This window comes from Nannospalax galili, unplaced genomic scaffold, assembly GCF_000622305.1.
Source record: "Nannospalax galili isolate Female #2095 unplaced genomic scaffold, S.galili_v1.0 scaffold139, whole genome shotgun sequence".
Classification (NCBI taxonomy): domain Eukaryota; kingdom Metazoa; phylum Chordata; class Mammalia; order Rodentia; family Spalacidae; genus Nannospalax; species Nannospalax galili.
In genome coordinates, this window is record NW_008345884.1 from 8,307,520 (window position 1) to 8,322,837 (window position 15,318).

Sequence of the window (15,318 nt, forward strand, 5' to 3'; positions counted from 1 at the left end):
AAGAATCGATTTTAGATATAGGTTGTTCTTGTTCTTGTAAATTTTGCCGTGCATTCAGGAATACTTGTGGGGAATGGGGAATAAGAGAAAGAAGGATCACTGACCTAACGATAACTTAGTCTCAAGTGTCTAGATCTGGCTCTGCCATTAACCAGCTAAGTCGCTCTGTAATCAGTTTCCTCCTCTATAGGATGAAGTTAAAGTACTTCAGTAATTACCTTCGATGCTTTGTACACTCTGAATTAAATTCCCAGCTCTGCACTCAGTCCAGTGACTTGGCTTCCTTGTTTGTAAACTGGAGAAGTACTATTTGAAACTCACCAGCAGCCAGAGGATCACAGCGGGATGTAGGTAGGAGACTTGGAAGTCTAGCCTAAGTGGCACCCTAAGAACCAGGCCTGGTGTATGCAGGGAATCAGGGCAGGAGTGGGGCGTGACAGGAGCACTGATTCTGCAGAGCTTAAGCCCTGCCAGACTCACCCGGAGGAGCTGTTGCGGCGCCCTGCTGGAAGCCTGGAAGCCTTGGCTCTGTTGGATTTACGGGTCATGGCCTCCCAAGGACAAGGAAGGGAAAGTCGGGCTCAAAGAGCAAGCCGGAGCTGCTCCATCCAAGGTGCTAAGTCGTCTGGAGCTGTTGTTGCCTCACTTTCGGCTGTCTCCCCTCCCCGTCCTTGCTCTAAGAGGCATCCTCTCTGCAGCAGGCCCGAAGCCCTCCGGAAGAGTCTGCAGTGGGTGTCCCCCTGCCACCCAACCGCTCACCCTCCTCCCTTCCGCTCCTCCCCCTCGGCTGCCATAGAAACTCTCCTGCCAGGTCCAGGCCCGCGTCGCCATCCTCGGTCCTTTCCGGGCTCCCCCGGCCAGCTCCCTGCTCGGGATTGGTCCATCGGACCGCTGCGGGGCCGCTGGGCTCGGTAGGCAGCGGGGTTTGCCAGGCCCAGAGTGTCAGGTCGGCTGCCCGCGTCTGCTTCGAAAGCCCCAGTAACGACCCGGACGTCGGCGCCCCGGGACACCTGGGAACGCAGGAGCCTGCTCCAGCGCCAGCCTCTCCTCCCCGGGCGGCCTCCGCACCAGGTAAGCAGGGCTGCTCGCCAGCACGGGTCCCGCCAGCCTCGCCCCTGCCAGGCTGCAGATCACGCGACTAGAGAGGGGCACTGCTCCCCAAGGACCGCAGGGGGAGAGGGTGACACAAGTTCTGGTCACCATTGTTGGTGTGGTGGGGTTAGGAGAAGGTGAAGCACTCTTGGGGACGTCCCCAACCCGACACCAGCTTGGTCAGCGCGCGGGAGAAGGGGGCATTGGCACCGGGTGACCTGCGTGGTGCCCTGGTCTGGGCGCGTGTGTACCCCTCTCTGTTCGCCCCTCTGTGTGCACCCCTCTGCTTGCATCCTCTGTGCGCACCCCTCAGTGTGCACCCCTCTATGTACTTAGTGCAGGCACTTGTGTCTGTGTGTGCGTCCACACGTGAGCCAAGGAGGGATAGCATAGAGCCCCGCGATGCACACCCGGGTTCTCTGGACCACAGCCCAGCGGCACCAGTCTGAATCTGTTTGTACCTGGAGCTGAGCACCTGTGTAACCTGGACTAACACTGGACACAACTTAGGTCTCACAGCTGTGGCCATGGGCCAAGAAATCTCTTAACACCACCACACGAGGACCCTTTCTAGAGAAAGGTGCTTCCTTGGAGCATCCAACAAAATAAGGAAGAGCCTCTGTCTCTTCCGGGTGCATTCCTAGTATTATTGGGAGCTAGAAGACACTGAATACCACCAGGAAAGGATTGCAACAGGGTCTTTAAAACGTCTTCTGAGGAGCTCCTGCAAGCAGAACACATCGCCCGAATGGAGAGGTCAAGGCCTTTCCCCCTTGCCTCTTCCTCACCCTCTTCTACACCCTCTCTCCCTTCTCTTCCCCCTCCAGAGTGTGCGGTAGACAAGAGGACTCTATGCTAGACCTACCTCCCTCCATTTCTCATCCGATTTCAAAATAAGAGCAAATGAATCATATTCTAAGCACTCACCGTGTAATTCAGACAAGTTTGGAAATTAAACAAATCGCATTTGCACTCTGAGGTCTGGGGTATCCAAAATGGAAGCAAAAAAAACCAGCCGAACAAAAATGTGTTCCAAGTTTAGATTTCAAATGTGAATGTAAAACGAATATTTGTTTATTGCAAATATGGATTTTAAAAAATGTTTGAAAATCTGTACACACAGTTTGCATCATCAGCAGTCGGTGTGATTCACAGAAGCACTTCGGAAAATGGTTTCTGTTAGTGTTGCAAAAGCCTTTCTAATTTTGGTTGTCATGGTAACTAAAGAAGTTGCCAGGCACTACAGAGAGGCTGGCTGGCTGGAACCAGGAACTGTTCTTGAAGGGACAGCCTCATGTTCCCTCATGTCACTGGGCAATAACTGAGGTCATCAAAAGATAATTCTTTCTCTTAAAGTAGTCAAACCCTAACCCACATTTTTTGTGGGTTTTTAAAAAATGTCTTTTCAGAGTTTGAAGTTTGCATCAGATCTTCCTTCTCAGTCAAATCAGAGTGTACACTGCCCTCCAGCAAGTCAAACTGCCATCCTGTCCTAGCACACATACACCCCTTCCCACACTATCTACACTAACTATGGACAGAGGAGCTGTTTGATGTTCAAGGAATCCTGGCCTGGGATCAGATCACCTTCTCTATTTAGCAGTTAAATTTGGGATTCTAATTAGCTTTCTAATGAGGAGATGGGGTGTGTAGGTGGGGGCCCTGGCAGAGATTACTGGGGAAAGAGCTGAGCCCAGCTCCCTACAGACGTGTTTGGTGTCCTGTTGAATGTGCTTAGTAAAGCTCTCATGCGTTTATTTTTGGACTGACCACTATTAAGTGGTAAGCCTGGAAAATCCTTCAGAGAGGCCTTTTGTGTGAGGAAGAAATGTGGTTGGAATATTTGGTTTGAAGTGTGTGCTTTTCCTTAATAGCCAAACTGCACTTAAAATAAAGGCAGGTCTGTATGAAATCTAAATTCAACAGTCATAATTACCAATGGGCCATAGGACCCTCTATGCTCTCCTTTGGCATCAGGTTTTTAGTTTAGAAAGCTTAATTTGAGACAGGCAGAGGTACCATTAAAACAGTACTTTTTATTTTTATGTTCATCAGCAAATGTGGGTACCTTTAAAGACCACCATTCTTTACACATCCACAACTTCTGAGTCTTAAACATGGATATGAATGGAAATTTTGAAAACTACTAGACTTACAGTATTAAAAGAAGAAAAGCCAAGATTTAGTCTGAGTAGGCTCCTGTTTTCAGCCATACTGAGCTCTGTTTTAAGAATCTTAAAAATTAAAATAGACTTAAATCCACCTTCAGTCTCTGAACCTGTATTTCTCTAGGATTAAAGAACATTCATTCATTGACTGATTTGCTTTCAGGTGAAAGGACAGACTTTATAAAGTTGGTTTTATTTTGCCTCTGCCTCGACATTCCCAGTGTTATTCTTGAAAAGGTTCTCTAGAGGGGGCTGGAGAAATGGCTCAGTGGTTAAGAACACTGGTTCTTTTTGCAGAAGACCTGGGTTCGAATCCCAGCACCCACATGGAAGCTAACAACTGTCCGTAACTCCAGTCCCAGGGGATCCAACAGCCTCTTCTGACCTCCATGGGCGTTGCACGATATGGGTGCTCTTGCCTACATGCAATACATGCATACACATAATAAAATTTTTAAAAATTTTTAATAAAAAGAAAATAAAATTTAAAAAAAGGTTCTCTAGAATTTCAGAAGAGAATATTCAAGTTACTTATGATGGTAATACTCTGCAACTGGAATTAAGTACAATAAAGTTCTTGAGTTGCTTTGAATAGCATCAAGGTTAGTTCAGCCATTGTTTACAGAATATTGACAGCTGTATAGATGGGCAAGTCCCGTCAAAAGACAAGTGTTTTCACGTGGAAATCTGAGGCAAAAATCAAAGTCACTTGGTAGGTTATGAATGTGGGTCTCAGTCAAGATTTGGAAAAAAAGGGGAAAAGAAAGACAAAATGGGGATGTGGGAAGAAAAGATAATAAAACTGCAAGGAGAGTCTCAAGCTAGGAGAAAGAGGATTAAGGTAGCATGGGTACAAGACAGCATCAAATCTAGACACTGACAAGGAAAGAAAGACAAGGTGTGTAGCAGGAGTCTAAAATGAGCTTCACTCTTCATCCTATACCAGAACTCTCTCTCTCTCTCTCTCTCTCTCTCTCTCTCTCTCTCTCTCTCTCTCTCAAGATCTTATTTTTGATTATGTGCTTGTGTATGGGTGTGTGTACATGAGTATGGGTCCCCATGGAAGCCAAAAGAGGAAGTTGGGTCCTCTTCAGCCCCCACCCCCACCCACTAATACTTTTTGAGCAAGGCATAGGTACCCTATTTGGATAAGAGATGTCCTGTGACTTAACCAGAGAGTCCCTGGGCATCCTGAGTGCCAAGGAAAGTGCATTCTGTTTCCCAGTTGCAGTGATATGGGTAGTTACTCCTTTCTCACCTCCAGGTCTACCAAGCTAGCTGCTTCTAGATCTTTTCTTCCCAATCTTTAGGCCACCAGGAAGTTTTCTACTTCTTATTTGTTAGAATCATTTAATTTACAGACACTCATTAAGTGATTCCAACTTAATTATTTTTACTTTCAAAATATTATTTAAATTGTTATCAAAATAATGTGCCCATATAAATCACATCGCTATTTATAAATCCTTAAATCACATCAGAATATTATAACAAAAGCACTCATCCTTCCCAAATATATATCCTTTACTTCTTAGCAGTTTGATCACTTACCTTCCTATATCCAAACACTCATCTTATGCTTCTGGGTTTTGATTGATCAGTTTTAGACATAGTCTACTGACTTATGCTTATTGTAGGTAAAGATCTAATTCTTCTACTCCACTCCTTCCAAATTCCTTCCCACATTTTTTTGAAACACAGTTTGCCCATGAAACACAGAGTTAGCAAAATATTTTATTTAAATATGCTAGGTATTGGAGCCAGAGAACTGGCTCAGTGGGTAAAATCACTTGCCACACAAGCCTGATGACCTGAATTCAGTTCCCCAGAACCCATGTAAAAGTCAGTCATGGTGCCATGTGTCTATAATTCCATCACTCTTGGTGATCTGGGAAGCAAGGAGAATTTCCTGGAAGCTCACAGACCAACTAGCCTGGAGTATGCAGCACAGTGGCAAAACAAGAAAGACCTTGCCTTAAACAAGGTACAAGGCGAGGACTTTGTCTAACTTCTACATACACCCTGGGACCCTCATGTTCACACACACACACACACACACACACACACACACACACATAAATAAAAATATTCTTTTTTAAGTTGAAAAAAAGGTACAACACATCTGGAAAATAGTTTATTAATTCATTACAGGGACAGATACATGATCAATGCCTTAGTGTAACGCTAAAGAATATCATATGGCATGAAAGCTCTTAATGGATCTACCTGGAGAGATCATCCAGAGTAGCCAAAGTTTGACCGTTTTCAGATATAGTTGTTCAAGGATGGTTTGTAGAATTGTTCTCAATGATTACCAACCATTGTTTGCGTAAATTGGATCTTACACTTAGGCATGGAAGAAAGAATTAAGGACTAAAGTCACGTTCTAGGATTGTGAGAAGGAGAAGCCACAGGGAAACAAGGTTTCCCATGGATTACAGTGGAAAGTTCTGTCCTTCAACATCTCACATAAATTATACCATAATTTAAATTAAATCCGTATTGTGCTTATGTTGTTATAACTGTGTAACTGTTCCCTGCATATCCAAATTGTGGACTATGGTTGTATTTCCTTTCTCTTGGCTTTTCTCTCTCTCTCTCTCTCAATGGTAATTTCAGCTAGAGATATTATTGTGACTAACATTTCAGAGGGTTATTTAGTAGTTACTAACAAACAAAATATCAGGATATTGTACATAACACTTTATTGCTTTTTCTGTTTAACTTTATATTTAGGGCCTTTTCATGCTATTGAACATCCAGAGTCATTTTGTATGGGATGTTTGTTTTTTGTGCTGATTGTAACACAGCTTACAAATGGGGTTCTGAATAAGGATTAACTAACTGGGAAACCAATTTTTCCTTCTGAACTCTTTGGACTTGGGTTGGATATAAAGAGACATCCTCCCACCATGAAGCCCCTTCTCATCACATCAGATCCTGTCTTCCTCTATATAATGGAAACAGCCTGGAGATGGCACCCAAAAAGTGTGGGCTGGAGCAGAATGAAGCCATACTCGTGTGAACAGGTATCAGAAGCCTATGGGAGAGGCATGGGCAAGAACTGAGATGGAATAAGTGGGGTGTGACTTAGTGAGACCATTTCCCTCAGAGGTGTGATTCTCCCCAGCCACACAGCAGAGTCCAGATGGGATGTGAACAGATTAAAGACTTTAGGTTTTCCACAGAACCTCAGCGATTGGGTGAGACTAGGACGCCAGAGAAAAGACATCTATGTGCAGAGCTTTCAAGGAGAGTTGGGCTGCTTCAGTCTCACACTCCTCATGGAAGATTTGACCTTATGTGGCTTCCTCACTATGTGGTAGTCACCACCCTGTTTCGTTCACATAGGACACATGTTGTCAGAAATATTCCCTCTTTTTTTTGAGACAAGGTCTACATAACACAGACTGGCCTTGTACTTCTGATCCTTCTGCCTTAGTCCTCAACCCCACTCTGGGATTACAGGAATGTGCCACACCTCTAGCTAGAAATAGTCACTTGAAGCTTCTTCTTTTAAAAAATTGTTTTAAAACTTAACATGCGTAGTATGAGATATTATGTTGTAATTTTTGAGCAAAGTATATTTTAGGAGATTCTCCTCCTCTTTCATCTCCCGCAACCCCCTGCCACCCTTGATCTTCCCTTGGAACATCTTCCTAATTCTTTTCCTCTTTCATTGCTATGTATCCTTTTGCCCAGCCCCCATCCTTCCTCATCACCTAATATAACCATTTTGGTCTCCTTTCTATTTTTTAGAATTTACCCACATTTACACACAAACACACACACACACACACACACACACACGCACACACACACACGAGATGCCCAACAAGCTAGGATCCGAATATGAGAGAGAATATGTGCTTTTTGTCTTTCTGGGTTTGGGTCACCTTGCTTCATATCATTCATTCCAGATCCACCCATTTTCCAGCAAATTTCACTTCATTTTTCTTTACAGCTGAATAAAGTTCCATTGTGTATATGTACCTCATTTTCATTATTCCTTCATCTGCTGATGGGCATCCAGGCTGATTCTATTCCTTGATACTGTGAGTAGGGCAAAAATAAATATGAATGTGAGAATGTCTCTGAGGTAGGATCTGGAGTCTTTTAAGTATACACCCAGGAGTTATAGTATCACTGGGTCATGTAGTAGTTCTATTTTTAATTTTAATTTTTAGAGAGACCTCTATACTTATTTCCATAATGTCTGTATTAGTTTGTATTCCAACCAGAAGAAAATAAGGGTTCCTCTTTCTCAACATCCTCACCAGCACCTGTTGTCAGATTTCTTGATCATTGCCATTTTGACTGGGGTTTGGTGCTATCTCAAAGTAGTTTTAATACATATTTCCCTGATGACTAGAGAGGTTGAACACTTTTAAAAATACCTATTGGCTATTTATGTTTCTTCTTTTGAGAACTGTCTGATCATTTCATTAGCCCGTTTGCTGATTAGCAGAAATCTGTCCTAGTTTCCTTTCTGTTGCTGTGATAAAGCACTCTGACCAAAAGCAACTTAGGGGAGGAATAAATTTATCTGAGTTTCAATAAATTATCATGAAAGTCGGATAAGAACTCAAGTAGGAACTTGAAATAGAAACCAGGAGGAATATTGCTTGCTGGCTCATGATTAGCTAGCTTTATCCTACAGCCCAGGACCACCTGGGCAGGGAATGATGCCACCCACAGTGGACTTGGCTCACCTAGTCAACCAATCCAGACAACCCCCGACAAACATGCCAACAGGCCAATCTGATCTGGGAAATCCCTCAATTAAGACTCTTGTCTCATCAGGTGTGGTGGCTCACAACTTGATCCCAGCACTCAGGAGGCAGAGGCAGGCCAATCTCTGAGTTCAAGGCCAGCCTGGTCTACATAGTGCATTCCAGGACTGGAGCTACAGGGAAACCATGACTCAAAAAGAAAAAAGAAAAAAAAATACTCCCTTCTTAGAAGATTCTATACCCAGTCAGGTTGACAGTTAAAACTAACCAGGAGAGCATCCTTGTCTCATTCCTGATTTTAGAAGAAATCCTTTGTTGCTTTACATTTAGTATAATGTTAATTATAAGGGTGTTGTATATAGTCTTTATATTTTTGAGGTATGCTCCATCTACTTCTAATGTCTCCAGGACTTTTATTATGAGGCATGTTAAACTTTGTCAAATGCCTTTCTACATCGTTCAAGATGATCATGTGATTTCTGTCCCATTATATGATGTAATACATTTATGGCTTTGCATATATTGAACCAGCCTTGCATCTCTGGGATGAACCCCACTGGGCCATGATGAATGAGCTTAATGTATTCCTGAATTTGGTTTGCAGGTTATTTTGTTGAAAAATTTTGCATCTGTGTTCATTAGAAAACTTGGCCTGTAATTCTTTTTTATCCCCTCCTCCCCCGCCTCCAACTCCTCCTCTCTCTCCTCCTCCAACTCCTCCTCCCCCTTCCCTTCCCTCTCCCTCCTCCTCCCCCTCCTTCTGCTCTTCTTTTTTCTTGTTTATCTGGTTTTGGTAAAAGATAATACTGCCTTCATAGAAAGAATTTTGTAGCGTTCCTTCTCTTTCTATTTTGTGGAACAAATTGAGAAGTATTGGTATTAGGTCTTTCTTAAAAGTTTGATAGAATCCATATGGTCCTGGGGTTTTCTTTGTGGGGAAACTTTTGATTACAGCTCTGATCTCATTGCTTGCAATGGGTCTGCTTAAGTTATTTATATCTTCTGGTTTTAGTTTTGGTAGGTCATGCACATTTAGAAATCTATCCATTTCATTTAGGGTGTCCAGCTTTTTAGAGTATACATTTTCAAAGTATTCTCTAATGATGTTCCAGGTTTCATTAAAGTCTATTGTAACAATACCTTTTCCATCTTTAATTTTGTTAATTTGTGTCTTCTTTTTGTCATTTTGGCTAAGGGTTTGTCAATCTCATTCACTTTTTCAAAGAACCAACTCTTTGCTTGATTGATCTTGTATATTGTTCTTTTAGTCTCTGTTTCTTTCATTTCTGCCTAATCTTTATGATTTCCTGCCATCTACTGGGTTTGGGATTAGCTTCTTGTTTTTCTAGAGCCTTGAGGTGCATCATTAGGTTGTTTATTTGAGATGATTCTAGGTTTTTCTTTTTATGAGTCCTTATAGCTTTAAATGTTCCTGTTAAGACCGCCTTGACTATGTCCCAGAGGCTCTGTTCCTTTCACAGAGTGTACACTTTCATATATTCTCATAGAGAAGGATGTCTTTCTTTTTCCTCCCTCCATAGTATTCCTATAAGAATTTTCTGTACTACTAGCTAGATTGTCATGAATTATTTCAGTTTGTGTTTATCTTGAGATATCCTTATTTCTCCATTAATTTTGAAAGATAGCATTTTTGTTTCTCACCTATTTACTTGCAGAGACTGAAATAAATCATTCCATGCTCTTCTGGCTTTTAGGGTTGGTAATGAAAGTCTGAGGTTATTCAGGTTTTCCTACCTTTCTATGTGAGTTAACGTTTTCTCATATCACTTTTGGTTGTTTCTTTACTTTGTATTTTTGCATCTTGACTGTGAGGTATAGTAGAGAATTCCTTCTCTGCCTTTGTATATTTGGAGTTCTAAATGCCTTGTGTGCTTGGATGTCTCCTTCATTCTCTATATTTGGGAAGCTTTCTGCTATAATTTCATTAAATAGTCTAATTGTTTTGATCTGCTCCTTGTACACTATGGTTCTCAGGTTTGGCCTCTTGAATGTATTGCAGACTCCTTGGAAATATTGTTCATATTACTTAATTTTTCTCCTTATTTCTGTCTGTTGGGATTATATATGTGTCTGTTTGTCTCCACTTTGTCTTCTATCCCTGAAATTAATTCTTCTGCATGATCTTATCTATTGATGATGCTTTCTGGTGTGATTTTTATTTGTTTGATCATTTCATTTCTAGAATTTCTGTTTGGTTCTTTTTCAGTGTTTCAATATCCTTGTTGAATTTTTCCTCCATATTTTGGAACTTTCTTCCCCAATTTACTGTTTCATTCACTTTAGAGACTGTCTTGCCAAGGTCTTGGGCAGGTTTCTGTAATTCATGCATCTATTTGTTTGAGTCTTCTGTATGGTCATTAATTGTTTTAAAAAGTAGGACTGGGGTTGTGGGGCTGGAGAGATGGCTCAGCAATTAAGAGTACTGGCTTCTTTTGTAGAGGACCTGGATTAAATTCCCAGCACCCATAACAAGCATCCATAACTCCAGTTCCAGGGGATCCAACACCTTCTGACCTCCTTCTGCTGACATCCTTGGGCATTGCACAACATGGGTGTACCTATTTACCTGCCCAAATTACACTCATACACATAAAATAAAAAATAAAAATTAAAAAAAGTAAGACTCTGGGGGCTGGAGACATGACTCAGCAGTTAAGAGCATTGTTCTTGAAGATCTGGGTTCAGTTTCCAACACGCACATAATGGCTCACAACTGCCTGTATCTCTAAGTCTAGGGGATCTGATATTTTCTTCTGGCTTCTGAAGGCATCAGGCACACATGTGATGCACACACCTATATGCAGGCAAACACTCATACATACAATAAAAATTAATCTTTTTACAAAGTAAAACTGATGGATGTGGTGGCCAAAACTTTTAATCCTAGCAGTGATAGAAGAAGTTAGATCTCTGGAAGGTCAAGGCCAGCTTGGGGCTACAAGTTCAAGGCCAGCTGGGGCTACAGGGAGACCCTGTCTCAAAAGAAAAAAAAAAAAAGGTAAAATTCAAATTCTTTTCTCAGATAGCTCAGCTATCTCCATGAGTTTGGATTCCATTACAGGGGAGTTAGGAGGTTGAGAATGGGTTGTGGTTGGTGGTTGTGTAATATTCTTTGTATTTCTTTGTTATGTTTTATTCGTGTGTTAGAATGGATTTGTCTTCCAGTTTTAACTTCCCCCTTTTCCATTCTGGTTGTTATTTTTTCTGTGAGTATTCCTAGAGGGAAGTCTGCATGAAGTTCATCTATGGAGACTGGTGAAGCTTGCTGTTGATTCCCAGGTGCTGAAGTGATCTGGTCTTGGCTAGGTGGCAGGAGGACCACATGCTGATTACCAGCATGACCAGATGAAGTCAAAATTCCTGTCTCATGCTTGACTCTGTGAACCTATTGGGGGCAGGAGGCAAAACAACAGTCCTGTGCTGAGCACTGTGAGCTGGCTGGGGACTGGCATCAGAACCTTAGTTCCCTGGTGAACTCAGGGACTGCTGGAGCCAAAACCCTGGTGTATTTAAAGCTTCTTAAAGCAGTACTTTCAGGGTTTTGTTTTGTTTTGTTTTTTTCTTGGGGGGGGGGCTTTTTGAGACGGGGTCTCCCTGTAGCTCCAACTGGCCTAGAACTCACTATGAAGACCAGGCTGGCCTTGAGCTCACAGAGATTTGCCTGCCTCTGCCTCCCGAGTGCTAGGACTAAAGGCATGCACCACCACACTCAGCTTTACTTTCAGTATCTTAAAACTATACCTGATTTGTCCCATTGAAGATGCACATACATATATCATGGAGACAGAGTTGGGTCAGTGGTCCTGTTTTTCATATTGCACAAGCTCCAGAATGAATGATCTCCCCAACATCCAGGGAAGGTGTCTAGATAAGTGTGAGCTAGATGGTGGATATTACCCGAGGGATTGAATGGTGAAGAGAAATACTTTTTTTTTTTTTTGTCTTTTTGAGACAGGGTCTCCCTGGAGCCCCAGCTGGCCTGGAACTCACTATGTAGACCAGGCTGGCCTCAAGCGATCTGCCTGCCTCCACCTCCCAAGTGCTGGGATTAAAGGCATGTGCCACCACGCCTGGCATTTTTTTGTTAATTTTATTTATTGTTTTTTACTTTATGTGTATGCGTGTATTGCCTGCATGTAGGCACCGTGTTGTGCAATGCCCACGGAGGTCAGAAAAAGCTGTCAGATCCCCTGAGACTGGAGTTATGGACGGTTGTTAGCTGCCATGTGGGTGCTGGGATTCAAACACGGGTCTTCTGCAAGAACAACCAGTGTTCTTAACCACCAAACCATCTCTCCAGCCCCGAGAAATACTTCTGTCTGAGTTGAACTCCAATTTCCTGAATAGTCATCCTCTGTTTAGTGCAGGACAACTGTGTGCAGCCACTCTGTGTGACTTGGTAACCACTGTCTGCATAGAAAGACTCAGCAAAACTGGAAAATTATAGAAGCAGCTATAGAAAAGAGGATGCAAATGTTAAAGGTTGTTAAAACACAGCAGTGCTCAGTCAATTGGTTCTTGGATTTACCTGTTTGTCTCACTTCTAGAATATTCATTGAGAGTTGCAACTCACTAATTTCAACACTTCTGTTCAGTGCTAGATTGTTTGGTGAAAGTTACTCCTCAGAACAGATACTAAGATTCAAATCCCATTATTGCCTAATAAACACACTCATCATTTTTAACCATGAGGCTATTCAGAATCCTTTCAAAGTTTTCTGACCTTCTAGTTTAGCCCAGGCATACTATAGATGTAATCAACAGGACCAGCTCTTAAGTTCCTGTAGAACGCAGAGGTGCAGATCTTCTTACCCTTTATAGTGCCTCAAATTCTGTGGCACCTTAAAAATATTCACTCTCTATTTCCCTAGCTTATATTTATCTTTCCTCTTTTGGGTACCCTTCCCTCCTTCCTTTCTTTGGTTTTAAAAAATATTTTATTATTTTTAGTTTATGAGTGTTTTGCCTGCATGGATGTAAGTGCACTAGGTGCATACAATACCCTTGGAGGCCAGAAGGGGTGTCAGATCCTCTGGAACAAGAGTTATAGATGATTGTTGACCATCATGTGGGTGCTGGGAACTGAACCCAGGTTCTCTATAAAAGTAGCCAGTACTCTTAACCACTGAGTCAACCTTTCCATCCCTATTTCCCATTTCCTTTGTTTTGTTTTATTTTGTTTTGAAAAGGGCTTTACTCTGTAGCATAGGTAGGCCTCCACCTCACAATAGCCATCTGGTTCAGCAGTTGGGATTACAGGCATGTGTCACCACACCTAGTAATCACACATCCTTTCTTTGCTTATCTTTAGCTTTAATGCTTTGTCAAGATACTTGTTACCTGTATCTACCACCCCAGCTGCTGTTAGATTTAGTTTTATCTACGTTGTTCACATAGGCAAGCACTTAAAAATAATGTTGCTCATCCGGTCATCTTGATTTTAGAAGAGCATTTCATAGAATTGTAGAGAGATAGTCTCACTGCTTTGGAAAAGAGTAGGGGAAATTAAATAGCAGAGAAAATGATCTATTTTCCACGCTCCTACCTTCTAGCAACTTGTGTTCAGAGGGGATTGCTTGTGACACACACAGTTCAGTTTAGGAGACTCAATGAAGCAGCAGCATCTGCTGTTTGTGAGGCACAAACTCTGAGGACAGACAGGTGTGGGCTTGAAATCACAGTCTATTGCTTGTCTAACTTTGGGCAACTTACCAATCCTTCTGAAGTTGAATTTGTTTATCTGAAAAATGAGGGCAACAGCAGATACCTAGGGGGCTGTTATAAGGGCAACATATGTGGATATTAATTGGAATAAAATAATTATTATTATTCTAAGAATGCTTGCAGCTGTAAGTAATAAAGACATTTTTCCACCTAGCTGAAAGTTTTTCTTGCAGAGTGGTCTACTCAAATACAAGATAATAGATAAATGACCCCAGCTTCAACTCCCAAAAGTCCAAAAGTGTGCTTGGGTTCTAGGAAACCATTATTCAGCCAATCTGTTTCCTATAGAGAAGTTAGAAAGTAAGACTGCAAAGAAAAACATGTGGAGACCACAAAAGGCATTTGGTCCCACTTTGGTCAGAAGGAAGGAATTTCCTTAGCAGTGGTCAGTGTGAAGAACACAGGCTTGGGCTGGGGACACATGCAGAGGGAGACAGTGTCTGCCTGGAGCCCGCAAGGCCTTGGGTTTGATGCCCCAACTCACAAATGAAAAGCAAAGAAAGAAACCAAACAAGTTGTGCTTCATGCACTGGAGGGAAGACTGACAAGGAAGGAAAACAGAAAATAAGACTTGTTCTAGCTGGCAGTGGCAGGTGCCTGTGGTCCTGGCTACTCAGAAGGCTAATGCATCCAATTCCTTGAGTCTAGGAATTCAGGGTTAGCCTTGGCAAAAGAAAAAAGTCTTGTTTTATTGTAGGTTTTGACCTAAATGTTCAATGACCTAACAACACACCTAGTCCAAAGAGCAAAAAGCAGCAAGCTCCAGAGGGCCACAGGCCAGGTTAACCCCTCAGAGGGGTCCAAGGGCCAGGTTAGCGTATCTGCTGCTAGGTTTATGTCTCAAGATCTCCTAATGTATCTCGCAGTCTAATTAGTTTCACAGTTTGTTGCTAGGCTATTCCTCATCTTGCTCCTTAGAATGCTAGGGATTTTAAAATAACATTTAATTTTTTTAAATATTTCATTTATTATTTTTATTTTATGTGTGTGCGTGTATTGCCTTCATGTAGGTAAGTGCACCCATGTCGTGCAATGCCCATAAAGGACAGAAGAGGCTCTTGGATCCCCTGGAACTGGAGTTAAGACAGTTGTTAGCTGCTATGTGGGTGCTGGGATTCGAACCCAGGTCTTCTGCAAGAACAACCGTGAACTGCTGAACCATCTCTCCATCCCCTAAAATGTTTTCAATTTAAATTTTTTTTGTAAGAATATTTTACCTGTAAGGATGTAAGTGTACCTGTGTGGGGCTGGAGAGATGGCTCAGCAGTTAAGAACACTGGTTGTTCTTGCAGAAGACCTGGGTTTGAATCCCAGCACCCACAGGGCAACTAACAATTGTCTGTAACTCCAATTCCAAGAGATCCAACAGCCTCTTCTGATTTCCACGGGCATTGCATGACATGAGTGCACTTAACTACATGCAGGCAATACATGCATACACATAAAATAAAATATTTTAAAAAATGATAATTTTTTTAAAAAAAGAAACATTTCAAAGGAAAATAAGCTTGAACATCAATCAATAACAACAATAGATCATCAGGTAGGGTGGTCACTTGAGAAGTGGAGGCAAGGATCTG

General features: G+C 42.2%; 1 protein-coding gene across 1 annotated transcript in view; it reads left to right on the plus strand.

Moving 5' to 3' along the window:
* The first annotated feature begins 802 nt into the window (after nt 1-802).
* Nim1k (NIM1 serine/threonine protein kinase) overlaps nt 803-15,318 on the plus strand; it is a 68,419-nt gene continuing 53,903 nt past the window's right edge. The window contains exon 1 of the mRNA XM_008842114.1: nt 803-1,071. The gene's annotated coding sequence lies outside the window, so the exon portion shown is untranslated. The remainder of the gene's footprint in view (nt 1,072-15,318) is intronic.